Raw genomic sequence first — 21,776 nt, 5'->3', positions numbered from 1 at the left:
CGATAACCACACCATATTCGAAGGCGTCATGCATACTCTGATCCTGGAAAGAGATTCTCCCATGATACACAAAGCGTCTGGCTACTGGTCAATTGGCTGTTTACCATAACGTAACTCGCACTGTGGGTGCTTTAAATCACCCCATCGACGTACCATGCACTCGAGTTAGAAACCACTCTCGCTCGATTAAACAAAAAGCATTATTTCGAGCAACACCGAATTTGCATTCAACAGTTTGTATCTGTGCAGCCGAGCACACCGTGGAGAGTGGCTATCAATCCATGGAGCGAGCTTCCCAGGCACGTGTTTGTGGCGTTTCAATTAGCGGCTAGACGTGAAAATTAGGAAAGAAACAAGCACATGTTTGACCATCTTAATTCATCTCGCAGTCTCGTTCGTATCAATTCCAGGCAGTATCCAGAACGAAAACTTCTGTAATTTTGATGTCTGTACGAGAAATTACACCCGCGCGTACATGATGCTCATGGAGGCCATACAGAAATATCAAGACTGTTCTAATATTCCCTCATCCAAGACTCTTTCAGCATTAGAAATTTCTATACTGGATTTTATTCGGAGCATTCAATACCTTTGTATTTATGTACGTCCTTCATTACGTGGGGTTTAATTCACAATACTATTTTGAACTCCAAGGAAAAGAATTATTTGTTGAATTTTACTAAACTTGATGGGTTTGCTCTTTCTGTTACTTAATTTAAGAGCATAGAGTCTTAATAACACCCTATGATGCAAATCAACGTACAAAAGCAGGTCAAATGTCGTATTTTGCCTAGCCCTCCCCGATAATTTAGATGTATTTACAAATTGTTCGTGTAGTCTTTGATATTATGGCACTCAATAAATGTACAGTTACTAAAATGAAGACAAAAAGTCATTTCTCAAAGTTATATCATGGGTAGCGTTGAAGCCTTCAAACCAGTAGCTAACTGTTAGGTGGGGGGCCCGAGTGGCCGAGTGGTCTAAAGCGCGCACCGTTCCGGATCACTGACATCTCACCTCTGTTTGCGTGGGTTCGAGTCTCAGGCTCGGCTAACGTGGGAACGTGAGAAAGCCTACCAGTAGCTTCTCGTGGCTCAGTGGTTCTTCCCGGGGTTTTCCAGGGTTCTTCCTCCACCAGTTATACTGACCGCCATGAATAACCTATCTTGTGCTGCATATGGCGTTAAACCCTTCAACAACTATTCAGAGATTATGCATGTAACTGTTTATAGCTTATTAGTTTGAGAATATGAATATCATAGAATCACTCAGATCAGATTCCTTATAATGATTCATTTTGTTGTTTCTAACGGCCAGCATCAAATATGGCAAACTCATCAAATGAATAGCTCAGAGTGAATTTTCTATGTACATTTCTACAGACTTATGTTGTCATACGTAACTTTATGAGAAACTAAGATATTGCAATATGTGTCATTATTATTTATTCATGGGGTTTACACGTTTGCGAGATGCTTTGTTTTTTAAATATACCTTCTTTTATTCTTATGTGTGAGTTAAACTTCCTTACATTTGTTCAAATTTAATGCAATTTTGAAGTACCTTCTTTTTTTCTGATCCGACCTCTATCTTTATGACCTTTATATCTGCTCAGACTTTATTCTATCCATGAATTTCATATTCTGTTTTATTATTCGGGGTTCTTTACTATTTTATAATTGTTTTGGAAGATTAATGAAGCTGTTACTCATATAATCATATTCATTATTTTATATATTGCATGAACATGCATGCATGCAAACTTGTATAAATTATGTGGACGGGTACATTACGGACATGAATATCAATCAGATCTTAAAGGGAAAATATGGAGGTTTTTGACGATCTGTTAACTGGTTGTGTATAATCTAGAAATGTGTTTCTCACATTTAAAATGTGGGAGTGATTAACACTCACCTGATTTGAATTAAAGTTACTCTAGAACCTGATGAACGTGAACACAATGCCAAAGAAAATAATCTTCTTTAAACTCTGGTTAAAATTATGTATTTTGTTCGAATACTGTTAACTAGCGGATCATTATTAAATTTCAAACAAGAGTATCCCATAGGCACTAGCCCCCTCCCCCTGAAACCAGATACATATACGATTTATAGAACAACAATGAAACTAAGCTAAAGATATAAATAAAGAAAATTTATAAAACTTGAAATTTGTCAAGCGTTTGAAAATCAGATCTGCATTTTACAAACCACATGAGCTAGATGAAGTTTTAAATATTATGTACTCTACTCACAAGTATATTTTCAAACAGTAAGAATATACTTTTGGTGCCAAATTTGTGGGTAGAGTTTGTCACGAACATCAATATTTCAATACTAGCAGCTAAAATAACAGAAAAATGATCTTATCTTAGATTCCTATAAATTGTTTGCAGTCAAATCCATTAGAGGAAAACTTGATCTTTTGAAAACATTATTTAAAGATCCTGCTTTTAGAAGCAGAATTGCAACACATACATACATACATACATACATACATACATACATTAAACATGAAATGGATATTGCAGTCTCCTATATTTATTCCGAAAACATTTGGGGCCTATGCAACCAATCTCTTCTATAATTAGGTGATATTTAATTCTGCTGATAAATTCAAGCAGTTTAAGATGAACACAAGGCTCACCCATTCATATCTTTGATCTCAGCGTCACCTTAGGGCTGCAGATATTTTTCAGAACGTAAATGTGCGAACTATACACGAAGTACAATTCACTTGTAGCTTAGTTTTCTTGCACAGCGTGTACTAATAGCTCTTTGTAAAGTGTTGATTGTCCTATCTAAAACCAATTTCTCCTGTTCCCTACATGCTAGAATCACATAAAGATTTACAACAAGAGGTACAAAATTAAAATCGCAAGCATATATATATATATATATATATATATATATATATATATATATATATATATATATATATATATCAAAAGACTGTCTAAACTTGCGAAACCCCGAGATGGGAAAATGTAACGATCTACATAAAATCGATAAACTACGAAACCCGGGTATATATTTAATTTTCGGAAATGGGCATCTCACGTATACGATATTATAATTTCTGGATTACATGTCCACAAATTACCAACCTGTCATTAGATGATGACAGATTATCTCCGATAATATGCATGTTTCCTTAGATGTACATGCATTAATCCGAAAAATAAAGGGATCTAAGTGTATACAAAAGCACGAAAAACACGAGCATGACAAGATTCGCCAATGCATTTCCTACTTAAATTCCTGAAGTTAGTGTGAAAAATCTGTAACTTTGCATTCAGTGAAGAAACCTACCAACGGTAATAGAAGCGCAATGGATATTAAAATGGCCTATGCTAATATTTTCATGGAAAACCTGGAGGGTTAACTTTTAGCTTCAGTAGAACTTGCACTATATCAGTGTAACATGAAAGAGAAAATCTGAATGACTGAACATGAAAAGGAAAGAACGTCATCTTTCAGTAAAAATCACGGACGCAGTCTCTAACTAAATGTGATGTTTTGGAGATAACATCTAGACTGGTAGTAAACAAACTTTATAACAATTTCTACTATAAACCAAATAACAAACACCAGCTATCTTTTCCCACGCAGCTGTGATCCAGATATTATCTCCGGAATATCCAGGATACCGAGACACTGAGGATACGCGGAATTTGCTCCGACAATGAAACAGTCCAGAAAAGGTGCGACAGCTTGGCTGGGAAAAAACATCAAACGTTACAACAAATACCTTATAGCAATAGCAACACAAAGGTCTAAAAACACATCCTAATAACCTACCAAAATATATAGAACAGAGTTTATCGGTTACCATTTATTATGACATAACATCAATACAACCCCAAAGAACTTATAAATCATCCAAAGATACTAACGCATCATTGAATCTTGTGACACACGTAAGTTAATCAAACAAAAACTAGTACATGTGTTATTTTACCGCATACAGATAACCCCAAAGACATCACAACCAACACAAAAGGAGAATCACAAGCCAAGACCATGCTAATACAGCTGGTGATAAAAACAAATCGTGTGGACTATATAATTGCTTCGAAGTTCAAGAGCCGTGCGACGCGAATGTGTTTTGTGTATTATCATGTTTTACTGTGAGAAAATGCGTTAAATCACATAATCTTGGACAACTTAATTCTTGTACCCAAGATTTGGGGGTGGAGACGGACACATAATCTGCTGCTTATTTCACAATCGGTAGCAATAAGAAACGATTAGCCTTTTCTTCTTACATATTAAGATTTGGAAGTACTTATGTAAGACTGAGAGGATTGTTTACCAAAGAACTCTTATTGACAAATGATGCTTTGTGAGTCAAAGAATTATATTTTTATAAAGTTTCTACATTAGATCATCAACATAGGTCTTGACGTCACTCTGGACGTACACGTACATCTACGTCTTTTCTATGTGTTTATCATTCAGAAAATAAAAAAAATTAAAATTTGTTAGTATGTAAGGCTGAAATGATTGATTACAAGGCTTAGAGGCTCCTGAGATATCTTTTTCACCGACAAGATTGATATTCGTCCTCTTCTTTACGGAAGTAAACAATCTTCCTTCATTTGCAACAGTTTCCCTTAATTTCGTGGCAGCAGGCACTCACGCGCGAGTACACACATAAACACGTACACCAACACAAGACCTAAGGCTTTGAGCAATTCAAACCCATTATGATTCATGTGGATTTATTTTGGCTTCCGAGCGAAATGTTATCAGTACCTGTCTAATTTTAAGTGAGGTACCGTGACAATTTTAAGTCACGTTCCGTGAAAATACTTATTAATTGATCTCATAAGTCGGGCTACCTTTTTCACGAAGTAATTTTATCTCGTACTGAAGATCGTTGTGCACCGAAAATCGTTTCCACCCTTATAAAGGTGCTTGCACAATAATAAAAGAATAAAGGAACATTGACTTTTTACCTTAAATATTGCGTATATATTTAATTTTGAACACAAATGGGTCACAATAATTTATAGTGTTATAAATTGTATCTCAGAAATTTATTTAGTGTAAAATTAGAACATTCCACATATTAATAAATATAAATCGAAGCTGGTGTTGATACGGAAACATGAATACAACCTTAGGAAAATTATCGCGACATGATCGACCAGGCTCTCTCGCGTGTTCAAGAGAAAATACGATCCGTAAAGCAGACAGAGCCGTTGGTTTCTCTTTTCGTTGGTGTGTGTGACAATTTTTTTGTAGGCCTTTTCGAAGCGACTCACCGACATCGGTGTCAGATGGGTGTCGTTTACTGTTCGTAGCAGGTGAATGTCGAATTTACCACCACGAAGGTACGATTGGATTTTGCTGATACATATTTGAACGCCAACAAGACCTTATTGGTATTATTGTTTTAGATTAAACTGCGGACTCCAACCGCTTGACCATCGTTTGAAAACCCAGTCCGGTTCCGGATAAAATCAGCATGAACCGATCGGCCGTTCGGCCGGTGGAGATGATCCCGGCCCCGGTCATTGCGAGGGGTACCGATGCGGCAATTTTCAGCAAACATCGATAATGCTGATGCGCGGGTCTATACAAATAGACATTGTGATGGTAATATCAGTAATAGCGCTCTCCGGTCATCGTCTAACACATTCTCGTTGATGTGGTTAAAATCGATAATGAGTCTACAAAGTTCTGAAATAACACTTCAAGTTTCAGGAGATGCTCAGTCAGGATATGAATGTACTTTTTTCACGCTGAGCGATTCAGGTTTGCCACCTGAAACACTCATAAGAAGACTTAAGGTCGTGTTTAATCCGGTTAACTGGCTGAGTCTGACAAGATCCCCGTGCGTGCTTGGATTTACCCGCAGATTCATTGTCTCTAAGTAGCTATAAGCTGCTTAATCATAAAAAGGCGTAAAAACAGAGATACAATCCAAAAGTGCAAAATCCTTTGAAACAAACGATGCAAAGGAAGAGGATCTTTTAAGAGTAAACATCATGACGTAAAACATCCCAATGCGAAATGCATTCATTTGTCACAAACACGAGCTGTAGAACGGCTCAACAGACATATTTAATTCCCCAGATCAAACGACAACATTAAAAAGGATTAAAGTATATTTATTTATATTTACTTTGCATAGGTTGACCTTGGTTCCTTTATTTCTGGTAACCAAATCATTTTTTAATACACCCATAACATAAAAAACAAACAGAAATGGCATGTGTTGTGAATACTAATTTCTTATAGCTGTCAATAACCTTAGGCCTCTCATCAGGCTTTGAAAAGTGAATAAAGCAGTCAAAACGAACAAGGACGTTTCCCTCCAAAATAAAGTCCTGCCAGTCCTGCGTACAGAACATTACAGACACGGCTTTGAAAGAACCCGACGGACATTTATGATCGGAAAATACGTAATAGAGATACATAAAAGGAAAACGCATTCTCTGTGAGAAGAGGCTGTGCTTGCAACTGTATCAAAGTCGCTTCAAATCGCATTCTATCTCAAGAGTGTTCTGCGTTTGTATGAGTATTTAAAATATTGTAATATTTTCACATTCTTTAGAAAAGAGGGTCTGAGGTCGTCCATAGCAATTTCAGCTTCTAATAAATTCCATTTTAAGCAAGAAACAATATTTTTTTGCGTCGTGTTTATATATATATATATATATATATATATATATATATATATATATATATATATATATATATAGAGAGAGAGAGAGAGAGAGAGAGAGAGAGATTAATTTTAACTTGGACGTTTCCCATACTCAAAACGATTTATTGCTTAGCTAACTTGTTGACAAGGTTTATTTATAATCTTAATTAGGCCCAGATTTGTTCCATATTATACTCGAGACATGGAGCGTATAATTAGTGTTAACGATTTTCTCTCGAAGGCTTCAAACTACGACTATGAGCAAATATGACAAAACAAACGAATTTCCAACATATTCATGCTCGCCATTCCAACGTTAACAACTGTATTATTCCGATTATGTGACTTCATATGTACAGTCTAATATTTTGCAGCAAATACAATATAAATGGAGAAACCAATTAAAATTAAGTTTTATTTCGGTTGATTTATTAATAAAGAATGCTTTAATGTGTTAATAAGTTCGCCTTCGTGTACATATTGATGTGTAGTACAATTTTAGCATGTTGCTTTTCTAGCATGTCAGCCCTTGTCACGTTTCTGGAAAAGATAAATGAAAGTTTGGACCTCATAATCAGTTTGCTACTTAAGCCAAATTTTTATTAAATTATTCTAAGGATGTTATTAAATATTGCCCAGTTGTATTTCTATTTTCTATTTTATTCCACTTTTCATGAATAAAGAGTTGTTACTTCTTTCTTGAAGGATAAGTACATAAACAAGTTGGTGGTTAAATTACGTATATATAATCAAAAGAAAAGCAATATGTTAAAAATGTACTACGCATCAATTTGTACCTTATGGCAAACGTATCAACACAATAGAGGATGAAGATCAGATTAAAAAACTTGTAGTTTTAATAGAAGAGCCACCACATATTGCAACAATACAAATGTTTTGCTCTATTAAGAGTTAATCTCTGGCTTCCGTTCTTTCTCTCACCATATCTATTTTATAGTAATTGCATATCTGTACATACAAGTGTGTGTGCAGATGTATGCAGTGTGGCAGTTTACAGTGATTTCTAGCACTGAGGCATCATTCAACAGACATGTAGCATGATGTCCCACCCAGACACATTATCCTGACACCAGGCCGACCAGTCCAAACAATAACCTCTTAATGCTGAGCGCCAAGCGAGGCAACTGTTAGTACCATTTTTGTAAGTCTTTGGTATGACTCGGACGGGGATCTAACCCACGACCTCCCGCATCTGAGGCTCTAACTACTAGGCCACCGGAGCGGTCATAAAACTGTGCATAATAAACCTAAAATATTCAACACATATAGCACGCATCAAGCATCGACTTAAACTTTCTTTAAAAAAGTATGTAAGAAAAACCTATTTAGAGAAATACACTTGAAACATTTAAGAACGCACTTCTGTAACGAAACATAAAAACACGCAAGAAATATCGCTTGAACTTCCAGACAAGAAATCATTTTGTATGACCAGTGTCAAGAGACAAGATGGATACTTCTTGCATACTTTATCTCAGTGTATTAAAGATAAATGAAGAAAAGACAGTAGAAAAATATGACTTTATATGCGAGTCTTTATTTCGAATAATACTGTCAGATTAAGATAAATACTCAATCTATCACACATTAAATAGCATCAACAAAATCATATATGACAAGCACAACTGATATATATATATATATATATATATATATATATATATATATATATATATATATATATATGAGTATCAACAATGCAATAATTTTATATGTGTGTATGTGTGAGTGTATGTGTGTGTATCTCATCCTGCATTTTCTACTATAGTAGAAACTAATTAAGAAAGGAATAAAAGCCAGGTGAAGATTTTGTTTTGTTCATAATATATCATCTTTCAAAGGAATTGTGTATTTGTAAAATAGTCTTTAACAACACATCTAGTCCACCTATTTATTTGGTCATGGATCACGTCGATTTCAGCTACAATTATACAAAAAATGAGTGAATAGAATCAATAAATCAGTGTTTTTCATTTAGAATCCTTGCACGTTCTATCTGATTGGATGATAATGAGCTGTGAGAGATCCTATCTTTAAGTAGTAACAAGAATGCTTTGTAAAAGCACGGATGAAAGGTAATATAACAGACATATAGTTGTTTTGCAGTGTATCTACCACTCAAAAGTCCATATATTCAGACGTTTCTATTCCTATATAACGGATCAAAGTTTGATAGGAGTAATATACACAACAATAGTATAAAGGATTATATACAAATGTATACATAATATGCATGTATTCATGGATTAAGACGTTTGCAACCTTTCACAATGCATTCATATTTTTGATACCTTACGCAGGGGTTTTGCGTTTTAGGAAAATTGAAATGTGACAAATAAATGATCTAAAACTAAATCACTCTTTTTAACGCCCCATCTATCCTTATTACAGTTGATGTTTCTAAGTTAATTAAAATGCCCTTCCTGCATTATTACTGGATTGCGTATTTCTCTGTATCTGATTCGCATCTTTTGCTCTGTGAGGGCCAATGAATGATAGTACAACGGGAAGGAAAAATACGGCATGAGCCAAGCCAAAGACAATAACAAGGATCATTACTCTAAAAAAGGAGCGGAATATGTAAGATGCAGCAGCAGCAAGGGTTATAACGCCATGGGGAGATGATGCTGCCCCATAAAAATGGGAGCTCCCGATCTTATCACAGCTTCCTTTACCCTAACGTCTCTAGTACTGCCATCAGCAATCATGTAACCATGACAAATGTGTGTAGCATAATCCACTGAAAAACCTACACTCATTATTATGTGATCATAGTAATTGTACTTAATGTTAACCCAAGAAACGAAAGAAAGCCTATGATTCCAACCATTATCATAACTACAGTGATCGTCACGTAAATCAGTAAGAGAGGATGTGTCATAAACAAAACGGTAACAAAGAAAACTATTGCAACTGCAATCCCTACCGTCTGTAAAGTTTGTGGAAGAACTGCCACGTACTGTTCATAGAAAATAAAAGGGGGGAAAAACAAATGATGACAACGACGAAGACTTAGCGACATCACGCATATCCAACATTAGTTGTCCTTGATAGGTTGTTCATTTAAGGTTCTCAGACATGATATAAAACCTGGATGCTGTGATTCTTTTAGATAGAGAGTTTATTTTTACATCATTTCTAAACCGCTGATAAACTGGATATGTCAAGAATCGTGATTCTAGATTGGTTACAAAATTATCTTTAGAAGAGTCATCATAAAATTGTGATTCCTTAAAAGCAGATAACCAACTAATCTGAAAAATATCATTAACACTGGGGTTAGACTGAGCCTTTTTCAAGAGAGTACCAACTGCATCTTGCGTAGCAGTGCTAGAATATAGAAAAGTGTCGGGAATAACGAATGACACAGGTGTAAGTTCTCTAAAATTGTCATCAAGCAATTGTCTATATTTATAAAAGTATGACATTTCAGACACCAAATTTTTTAACTCAAGACCCTGCTTCATTGTTGTGACACCATATATTGATACACCAAGATATCCAGCAAACATCAGAAGTATGAAAATTTTTAGAGGGCGTTTAAGAACAATTTTTGGAATTAGCCAACCAGGAAATTTGTCTAGAAAGCTTTCTGCCTCTGTTCGTGACTTGGGGGGAGATCCAGTGCAGCAGAAAATGTGAAGTCCACTGTTTCCTTTTTCCTTTGCTTCGTTCTTGGTCAGCACGCGTAAGCATGTCATACAATGCCTCTTGGATTCTACACGTTGCTCATGTAATGTTATGCATGCCACAAAAAGTGTTGCTTGGTTCAAGTAACAAATTATCACAGCAACACCTGAAATATAAATGCAAATCAGTATCACTAAGACTAGGAACATTCTCATTTTCCCTTTTATAACCATTAGTAGTTTGTCATTGTTTATGCCAAACTATCATGCAATCATAGTATAATGACGTTTGCAAAAGCGATTGAACCTTGACAGTTAAAGCTACCTCCCTCTTTAGAATTCAATACCTAAATCATAAATAATGGAGTGGTAGTTTGTTAATAATGACAGACTAGCAATCATTCATTTAGATATATACAAAATAATTCTTACCTGTGTAGATGCAAAAATTTCTGACGCTCAGGAAGACCGAGGAAGCTCCAGCGGCAAAAGCCAGTAGATCTGTAACAGAAGTAATGGTGATGGCAACCCCACTTGTTCGCATAGTTTCGGCAATCTTTTCCTCCACGTTTTATTTGTCCTGAACTCCGGCAAGTCCTGAGAGTAGGATAAACATATCATCCACCCCAATACCTGCATATGAGAAAAGAATGCCTCTTGACAATGAGTGAAGTAACAATTTTAATTTCTGTAGACCATTCTCATAACTATTATTTGCATCGTACACTGTCTTCAGATCTTTATTTTTTATTTCAGTATGATGTGTCTAACAACGAATGTTATAGCTATCAGCCTGGAAAACATATTCATTCAAAAAAGGCACTTTACGCACGTCTCTAATAAGAAAACTATAAAATTGATATAAATTTACTACAATATAGTCACTGGTGTCTTGTATCTGCTTTTAAATGGCAAACCTATTTTATATAGATTTCTATACTTAATTTGGAGTCTTCTTTAGGGATGATATATTCATTAGCACTCTCCATCCGTTAAAAAACACACAAGCATTAAGAACCCGATGCAACGTTCAGGCACACCTGTAAATGTCATTCTTTGAACCATTATACAAAGTTGCAATGGAAGAGGTGGTGAAAGGCTATTATGATAAAGTATATATATATATATATATATATATATATATATATATATATATATATATATATATAAACAACAGTTTTGGTCATAGGAGGAAAAAGTACGGTTTATTTTCTACCCTCTTCGTATTTTAATTAAGTAGCTCTCAAACTTTGCAAATGAAACGTCAGAAAGATTAATGGAAGGTGCAGAATGTATAGGTTTAGCCAAGCAGTCTCCGTGTCAATGAAAAATAAAAAACGGAAGAAAATAATATCAGTAGAATGGAAATATACAAGAATGGAGTAACGTACAACAACTAATTAATACAATTTCGCCAAAATGCTTATATATGAATATTTAAATTAACTTAAAGGCCATTTTGAAATGCCAACGTATTTTGTAACTCGAAAATGTTAACTCGAAGGTCCTCTAATGTAGGAGTTAGACTCGGGATTTCTAACTTAGCCAATCATATTATCGAATTTATTCATTTGATCCAGAAAGAGTTTTAAAAAAAACTTATAAAATCTTATAAATATTTGACATTAAACTGCGATTACATTGCCAGATAATTTGTTTTATGTCGTTTCAATAGAATTCTAAAGCGAGTAAAAACTTCAATATCATAAACCAAAGGAATTTTTTTTTTAAAAATCTCTTGGCAACAATCACATGCAATATGCAATTTGCTTTAACAAAAAATAAATTGGGTGTTTAAGTTAATAAAGAAAAATAAGTAAATATGTTAGACAAATGTCTAACATATTTACTTATTTTTCTTTGTTAACTGTTTTACTGTTTCACTGTTTTAGCAATATCTTACCATATTTACAAATTTTCCTCAAAATAAATAGGTAGTCCTGTATATTGTTGGCTAACAAATGTTGTGCTTGTCTTGAAATTGCAAAAGACTTTGGGTATGGATATATATTAAATAATACATACGTTACCTATTATTAAAAATGGAACCACGCCAATATTTCTGAAAAAACTCACTCCACATGCGCTGACAATTCCAGACAATGACGCTATTGAAATACCAGCAGCAATAACCTCAGGATATCCAAGATTTGCTCTTTGGCCAACTTCATCACATCTCGCTGTAAATGTGGCAACACAGGAGTATGTAATCATGAGGGTATATGTAATAGAAAAAAGGATAATGTCTCCAGAAATGTTTTTATCAAGTTCCTGCTCCATAGATTTAGAATGCATATACGTGATTTCAACAGTGCTGGAAGGAAACGATTTTATTCTGGAAACAAATTCATTTTCCCAGGATGAAATGGTGTCCGAATTTGATCTATCTGTTCTTATGTTGAACCGAAGACGCAACATTTGTGCCGACGTCAAGTGGGTTCTATTACAAGTTAAAGCTCCCACCAAAGTCTCATAGTAAATAGGGCCAAACGTCTGGTGGTAGAAATATGGAAATGTGATATTATCAGCTCCAACTGCCGACAGAAACTCAGGAGAAAAGAAGAAGTCCCCCTCAACTGCACAACCGAATCTATTTCTGGCGCAAATATCCGTATAATTTATGCTAACACCATTCTTATCAATGCTGATTTCTCTGACGTATTTATATATCCTCTCCACTTCACCGAGGATGATGCGATCGAGAACGTTACCTGATATCGCTCGAATAATTATTTCGGCTTGGCGACCCAGATCAGACATTTGTTGTAAACCGACAAAGTCTGACCCAGATAGATCTGGAAATAAGGCTTTGACACGTTCACTGTCCTTCTTTGCTTCGCTGTTGATTGGGGTATAGACAGTTTCCACCTGCATCCGGATCATTCCAATAGACAGTAGCCCATTCAGTAAGATGGTAACCATTATAAACTTCCAAGGATGTCTGGCAACCAAACTTCCGTATCTAGCAAACACAGATCCAAACTTTCTTTCCACCTTCTCATAACAGTTGTAACACGTGCTTCCTCCCATTTGTCCTGAAGAAACTGTAATGAAAATCAGAACATATGCTTTATGCAAACTCAAAGTGCTGAAAATATTGCAAACACCTTTAATGATGAGTTTGTAATCTATAAATGCTTCCATTTCGTACTTAATTATTAAATAAGTCTGCTTTGCAAATAATTCAGGGACAGGGAACTTTTCATGTTTCATCTCAATGATATAACCTTCCTAGAAGAACTCGACGAAGTGTGCAAAGTGTAACTATTGTGATTTTTCTGTAAGCTAGGTCACTTTGGGCTATTTTTTTTAAACATGAGCATACATACCACATCATTTGTTGTCGCTTTGAAAATAATAAGCATCCGAGGCACAATAAAACACTATAGACTACCTGAAGACGTAGTAAGTCTAGCACACATTATTTTAAGTCACATAATTGTCTTGCATGATAAAATATGTTTAAAATATGGAAACATGCCGATTGAATACAGCAATATTCTACCAACTGCACCGAATGTATGTATCCACTACTTAACAGCAGTATGTGTCATTGTATTGCAATGAATTCGAAATCCAGTTTTTAATTTATATCTTCAGAATATTAAGACCATAATATTCTTTTCTGATTAACATTGATATTTTCCAGATATAAATTATCTAGATATTAATAACAATAGTTAAAAGTATGTCACCTGATATGCACAATGCCAGTTAAGCAAATGTATCCAAAATACGTTTTACAGTATTAAAATCGGAATTTGTTTTAAGTTGTTTTAAGAAACGAAATCCCTTCCTTTTTCATGAGCATGATTCACATCAACAGACACAAGGAAAAACAAATGCATCATCATAGTGATTACGATTGTCGAACTATAAGTTATTAGTAGAAATCATGGTAGTAGTAGCAGTAGCAGTTCAGGGTGAAGAAAAAAAAAGAAGAGATTATGAACATAATCATAAAAACTTTGTTTAATTGGCTTCGTCACATTTCAAATGAATATATATATAATATAACTATAGGGCAAATACACACTTTAAAATTTAATTTACTACATACCATATGCCAATTTTTTGTCATTTTGTCAATCATTTTATCATTAAACATCAATTTGTCTGTTTTCCAAAGCCCATTGATGCACGGAAAATACACTGTTTCCGAAAACAGATTTAAATAAGATTCGGATAGTGAAAAAGAACAAGAAAAACAGTCGGGATGCTGGTGGTCTGAACTGTTAAAAGAGGTTGGGAATATATAATCAAAAACAAATGTCTCATAAAATATTCTTTTCAAAGACTGAGTGGTGTGCCTGACTAATACGTACATAACAACAAGTAGCATCATATTATATTCAATTCTAAAGTAGATTGCTGAATATTTTTAATATTTGCAACAACATATTTCCATGCATATTAAAAGTGTAACACTTCAAGCACCCACTCTAATGCTTCATTATATAGACTGTGAGCTAGGAAGCTGGCACAATTACTGTTGCGAAATTGTTTTGCCTTTTCAGCTTCAGATAGTTTAAGGATTATTCTGAGGAATGTTTCATCTAACTCATATTTTCGAAGACTTCAAAATTATCGTTATTTTCTCTATCTTATCATAAACATGATTTACAGGATGTTTCAAATTTTCAATGAGATTTTGAGGAATTCATAAATAACCGAAACTATGTCGATGTGCATACGTTGGTGAAAACTTTCATTAGCTTAAAGAAATAGTAAACATTTCTTTTATAATTATACTTTAAAGTGAACTAAGTACTAGTGTGTATATTATTCGAAGTCAAATTACGTATGTAGAGCGAATTCGGAATGAAAATTATATTTTTGTCTAAGATTTGTGGAACTTCTCTCTCTCTCTCTCTCTCTCTCTCTCTCTCTCTCTTATATTGCCTTGAAAATGGCCGCCGTTGCAATAAAAGAAAAGAATATAAAATTCTTACACTGTATTCCGTCTCTACCACATCGCTATACCGAGATAATTCTGTCTAATGAAAACATGGAATGTTTGGGACACCACACACTATCGAGAATTATGAAAAATCTAAAGACAGGACGTGCTGCAGAATATGAAGGTAAGTCGTTCAGTATCTCAAATATACTTTCCATACAACTGTGCTATATAATATCACCAATTACATATTTCCATCAGTCTAATGAATACTATCCAGTCCATTATCAATCAACCTCTCTTAACCCTCACAAAGAAAATCAGCAAGTATAAAAATGCAATTCAGCTTATGCGAGAACCAATTTTCCATTTTTATAAACGAATAATCAATTAAAATAGAAGACAAGAAAATAAATAAATTGGAACAAAGCTCATCTTGAACAATACATCAGAAATGAAATTACCTATTTTCACAACGTTCCGCTCTTGAATCCGAAATAAACGGCTGATGGGAATGAAAAATTCAACTTGGACCTGTTCCTTCTTAACATGGGTTTCCTGTGACGCAATTTTTTGAGAAAGGAAACACTCTATTATTATATGGTGTCTGCTCATTAAGTGATACTTTTCAGAGTACACCTGAATTTCATTGTCATCATTTATTCAAGTTGCATTTTATAAATATGCCAAATATTTATTATAAAACCGAAAACAATTATTTATCATCACCTACTGAGTGAACTTTAACATCATGTACTAGCGTGCTCTTTTCTATTTTTATCATAATTATTATTCGCAGTAATAGTAATTGCAGTAGCAGCAGCAGTGGGCGTATTGGAGATACTAATACGATGAGCATCATCGTTGACAGTTATAAATATTATTTTGCATTAAATACATTTAATCTCATCAGATATGGAAGCAATATCTTACGGAAATATAAAATTAAGCTAACAAAGCACAAAGTAGAAGATTAAAGAACGAAAGTCTCGATATACATGCCACTAATGAAAGAGTTTTCAAACACAAATTTGACCTCTGTAAAAGAGGAAGAAACCTACCCGTAGAGTTCGACCGCATACAGTTTTATTTTAATAATTTGAAATGATTGAAGTATTTGGCAGTTAGAACTCGGATTAGTAGATTATATCATCATCAGTTAATAATAACAATACCTATTATAATTTGATGATGGCCATGATGATGGTTTAATAAATTTAATTAGTGCTATATATATATATATATATATATATATATATATATATATATATATATATATATATATATATATATATATATATATATATATATATGTGTGTGTGTGTGTTTGTGTGTGTGTGTGTGTGTGTGTGTTCCTAGTGACCAAATGGTACCCAAACCGTATTTATTTATTTATTCAAATCAGTTCCACTATACAAGAGTGTTGCCCAGAAATACAATTTTAATTTGTTCTAAAGATACTTTTCTCTTAAACTTACTAAAAACAGTAAGCGAAGAAACAAAGAATAGATATCTAGATTAAGTTGAGATTGCGTTCATATAAATGTATTCAATTACATAGGAGATGCAATTGTAAGAAAACATATATTCGTCAGGAAACATACAATAAACAAAGACTGAGATGCAATATACGATATCTGTTGGTCAGATTTATTTTCGCAGTGCTATCTATCATATTCAAAAGCATATCAAAATTTGTAACTCTATTGCAATGTTAAGATTTGAAAAAAGTAAGGCAATGACAATTTTGTACTTAAAAGACAATAAACGCTACTAATTCAGAATGGAATAACTCAATAAATGCTGGAGGATATCAAACTTTGCATGTACTGTTAAACGGTTTTTAACGCAGTATGCTGTGAAATGTAATGTTAATATGATACAGTTATATCGGAGTAGAAAGGGATAAGCACAACAAGACAACGCTAACAATATGGTTGTATGATTGTGCATTTACTTACTAAACGAAATGCAAATTACATCATGAAAATGTTTTGAAGAAAGATTTGTTCATAAATAATAAACTACACATATTTGTCTTTCATAAAATTTGTATCTCAGAAAACTAAGACACTGCTAAAGCATAGTGGAATACTCATTTGACCTAAACGTTGATTGAAATCGTTATATTCATCTCGGGTCAAAATAAATAAATAGATAGATAAATAAACAAATAAATAAATAAATAATGAGCACATAAGGAAAGATATTGTTGAAGGTATCAATTTGTTTGCTTATAGAAATAAATATAACTGCTCAACAATTGATCTATTTTTTTTATAAAAGGCATAATAACATTAATTATAACATTCATTTTATCCAGTACGACATGAAAAAGGAGAGAGAAATTAACAAAGGTTCCTTAAGAGAAATAAATGTTGTTGGTGAACAACCCCAATTATATTTGTATAAACTGGGATGTGCAATGCATTCAAAACATTCGGCAATTTGATGTATCTTCTTGAGTAAATGCAACTTTTACATCTTATAAAAATTATAAATCAAAACATAAACGGAAACTCTTCAGCATTTACATAAAGAAATAACAGAGAAGACACATTGTTATGACCTTCTGAAAGTACGAGTTAAGTTGAACATTTCAGATGCTGGTGATATAAATATCTCGGTTTGTTAATTTTGCTTTTGTTCAAATTTTGAAAGTGATAGTATAATGAAATTTTAGAGATCGAAAAGTTTGAATAATATTGTTTAAAAACAAAATGAATCTAATAACCAAGACTGGTTTAGTGTATTTAGACAAACTTTAGTTTAACAACTGCTGAAAACTACACACTTTTGACACTTTATTTTCCTGATTATAGAACTATAAAAAAATTAAGTTAATATAGTGTTGACTGCATTTTACTGAACAAATCTTATATATAGTAATCTGAAATCAACACGTTTAGCATTTTCTCTATTTAATAAGCTTGGTTTGGTTAACAACAACAGCTACTACTACTACTAGTAATAATATGTTTGATATCAACATTACCCTTCTCAATAACGTTTGAAAAGGGATTTCAATTATCTGAAGGTAAAGAGTCCCACATCGTTGATGTAGAACAAGAGAGCTATCTGACTTTAGTAGAGTCAGAACATCAGAGTCAGATATTGAAGCTAAATGCTCATGAGTCAGGTTGCTTACTTTTTTATAGACAGTCACACCAGCATTGCATTTATCTCCTTGATTGAAATATCTCTTAATTCTGTAATCTTTGATCAGGAGTTCTATATTAAATTTGTTCCTGATTAAAATATATAGCCAATGTATATTCTCGTCACTGTCGATAAAAATGCGCTAGGCCGAAGAGAAAATTAAATTCTCTCAGCAGGATAAAGTAATAAAATGATAAGAATTATATATGTACACTATCAGACCTTTGCAGCTTCTATGCAAAAATACAAATGACGTGGTTATTTGGATTTGTTTGTGCAATTTTGTATGCCCTTGCCTCCTTTTAAAACTTTATAATATATGCTTTGACGAAATTATATACGTTTATTCCTCAGGACTTCAATTTAAATTTGTACAGAATGAATCTGAACAAGTCAGGAAGATCACTTGTTGATAAACATTTATCGATGTTTAAAGCAGATGTTACTACCGCTTGATAATGCCGTGGAACGTACGCGCAAATGAGTTTACTAATATTCAGATCTATTTACCCCCTACTAAATATCTTTCGTATCAAATTTACTTTATTGTAAAATAAAGCCAATTGACTCTTTATAATTAATAGACATCATATGATTTAAATAGTCTTTTTTGTTTTAAAAAACGCATCATATACCATTATTACAAAGCTGTGCCCAACACAATCAAATTGAATCATTACGGTTCAAGCCTGTTTAGTATAAATGATTTATATTCAGATAAAAATCAGTTTGAGAACTATACAAGTAAACGTAATTGCAAATTGAAGACAAAATTATGATGCATGTTTATACTGACAAGATACTGAGATTTTAAAGTTTAAAGGAGTAGAAATAGATGTGAGTTAAGGAGAATATAGACATATATTATTTTAAAATTAAATTATATATATATATATATATATATATATATATATATATATATATATATATATATATATATATATATATATATTGGCAACAATTATGTATTTCGACGATATTCTGTTGTCTTTTCGTCTTTCTTGTTTGTTCTGAGTTCTTATAAGATTTGTCAAAAATATCGTCGTGTCTAATGCCGTTGAATTCGTTTAAAGGCACACTAGTGCATATCGTATAAGCTAGGGTTTGTGAAGATTCGACAACTTCATTGTTAAAGTATATTTTTAAGAGGGAGGCCGATTTAATTGAAACTTATAGATCACTAGCTGCTACGGAAAAAACACAAGTGACCACATACATAGGCTATGCCATCTTCATCTAGTGGGGAGGGTTGCGAGTCACGTGGTTGTAATTTAAATATGGAATCGGGTCACAATTAATACTTCCAGTTCAGTACCCAACGAATGTAGTTATAGTCTATTTTCAGAACATTTGTTTTTCTCTCATTTTAGTGGTGATATAAGAGTTTTATTTATGCATGTTGGACAGGGATTTAAAGGTAATTGTTTATTCTTGAGAATATGAGCTCAGGGTGTGGTTGTCCGTGTGTATTTCGGCGACAGTGCATAGTGAGCAATAAGGCCTTGGTGATGATCGGAAGTGAAATCTGTGTTCTGTTTAAATGCTGCTCTGTTGACAGTCAACCTTTGACAAGAACTTCACCGTGAAGTCATCTTTGAAGGTATTTTAGATTAAGATATGATTTGTATTGATTGTCACACAGTGGAAAAGTCAATACTGAGAAACAAATGTAGATAACATATAATACAATTAATTGTGTTATATGGCCATATATAAAGTAAACTAAAATGGCGTACGCACGAGGGGTAACACCATGAAGGTCGCCCGTCTTGGTCGCGTTCCGAAAGAAGCCGTCGAAGAGTTGTCAGAAAAACCAAGCGGAGCCTATAAAGGACTCGTTTTGGGGACCGGTTTATTCGATGGAGAGCACTGATGGAGGAGTTATAACGTCATTCGACTCTGAAATGCCGAAGTTGTTGTTTGACAAGGTAGGACTATGTCTACATAGAAAGTGTTCTCCACTTGTCATATATCTTGTTATATTGTTTCAAAGTTCATTTGTATTATTATTATCATTGGGCAATGATTATATTTGATTTGTAAGATTCCAAAACTCGCTATGATCCGCCGATCGATATTTCACTCGGTTCTTATGTGAGGGGTGCAGAGCATTATCATAAAGGTCATTTGTGTACATGTACATCACCTTCGTGAGACCGGATCTTTAAATTAAGTTGGATAACTTAAGTATATATGCAATTTTTCTTAATATTTATGTTCTTCCCCCTTCCCCGTCTCACACACACACAGACACGCACCTTAGAGAGGGTTACTAGAAACACCAAAACACACTGAAAAACGAAATAGGCACTGAAATACACATGTATTTACATATTCTGCGTATTTATCGGTGTACACACAGGAATTATAACTTGGTTTTGCTTGGACAATACTATAAAACAAAACAAAATATACTTTATGTGATTTTGATATGAATTATTTAGAGCTTAATTTGTTCCTATTTTATAGATAAATTCATGTAATGGCGTCACTCAGTCGTACTTGATTCGACATATATGATCAACAGAGAAACGTAGTAATACATACACAGCAGGAAAGTGAAAAGAATCAAAAGAATACGCCGACATTATATTATATATTTTCTTTCATTTTTAATGCTACAGCTTTTGAGAAATAAATATGAATTAAACCGACTTACAAAATCCATTCCGGATATAACCTCCTTTCCAGAACGAGGAGTCTTTATCATAGCACCTCCTTTCCGAACGAAATAATCAGCTATTTATAATACGTGTCCAATCCAGTACGACCGACTGACGAATGCTATAACTTGGAATAAAGTAAATACTTATTATCAAAGTCGCTCCAGTCATATTTTATTTTACTTCGCATTACTATTCATACAAAACCAAACCATAATTCCTGTGTGTACACCGATATATACACCAAGAACAGGTAAATACATGTATATTTCGTTTTTTCAGTGCATTTCGGTGTTTTTAGTAACCGACCTTGGAACAATGGGACAAGTGCATTGCTTGCACAAAAGCTTACCAATCTAGGCTGCATAGTTATATGTGCACGAAAATGTGTAGAACAAATAATATAGTTTTGATTTTGAATTGTTCATGGGGTTTTCTAGATCTGGTTGTAAAACTGATTCTGTAGATGTTTCATCTCTCATGCTTAGGATGAATGCTAAGATTTATTCAACATATTTCAGCTGCTGTAGTAAAAGTCATAGGGTCACGAAATCCTTCAACACTCACTATATCAGTGTCATTTTTGGTTTTAGAATTTGATTCTGCATATTTTTAAGTGGTAATTAGTTACTTTATTTGAATTCTTATACATACCTATTCCTTTACAAGGTCATTATTTAGACACCCTGACAAAAATGCATACGGCAAAATCAATGTTAAAATACCTAGTCAGTTTTGGACGAA

General features: G+C 33.6%; 1 pseudogene; it reads right to left on the bottom strand.

The window, feature by feature from the left end:
• Window positions 1-9,090: 9,090 nt before the first annotated feature.
• Window positions 9,091-13,340, bottom strand: LOC149772499 (patched domain-containing protein 3-like; annotated as a pseudogene).
• Between the last annotated feature and the right edge of the window lie 8,436 nt (window positions 13,341-21,776).

Source organism: Sinohyriopsis cumingii, unplaced genomic scaffold (assembly GCF_028554795.1).
Source record: "Sinohyriopsis cumingii isolate HCF-2022 unplaced genomic scaffold, ASM2855479v2 utg001437l, whole genome shotgun sequence".
Classification (NCBI taxonomy): Eukaryota; Metazoa; Mollusca; class Bivalvia; order Unionida; family Unionidae; genus Sinohyriopsis; species Sinohyriopsis cumingii.
Note: the sequence above shows the minus strand (reverse complement) of the source record. Positions and strands in the feature narration are given on the sequence as shown.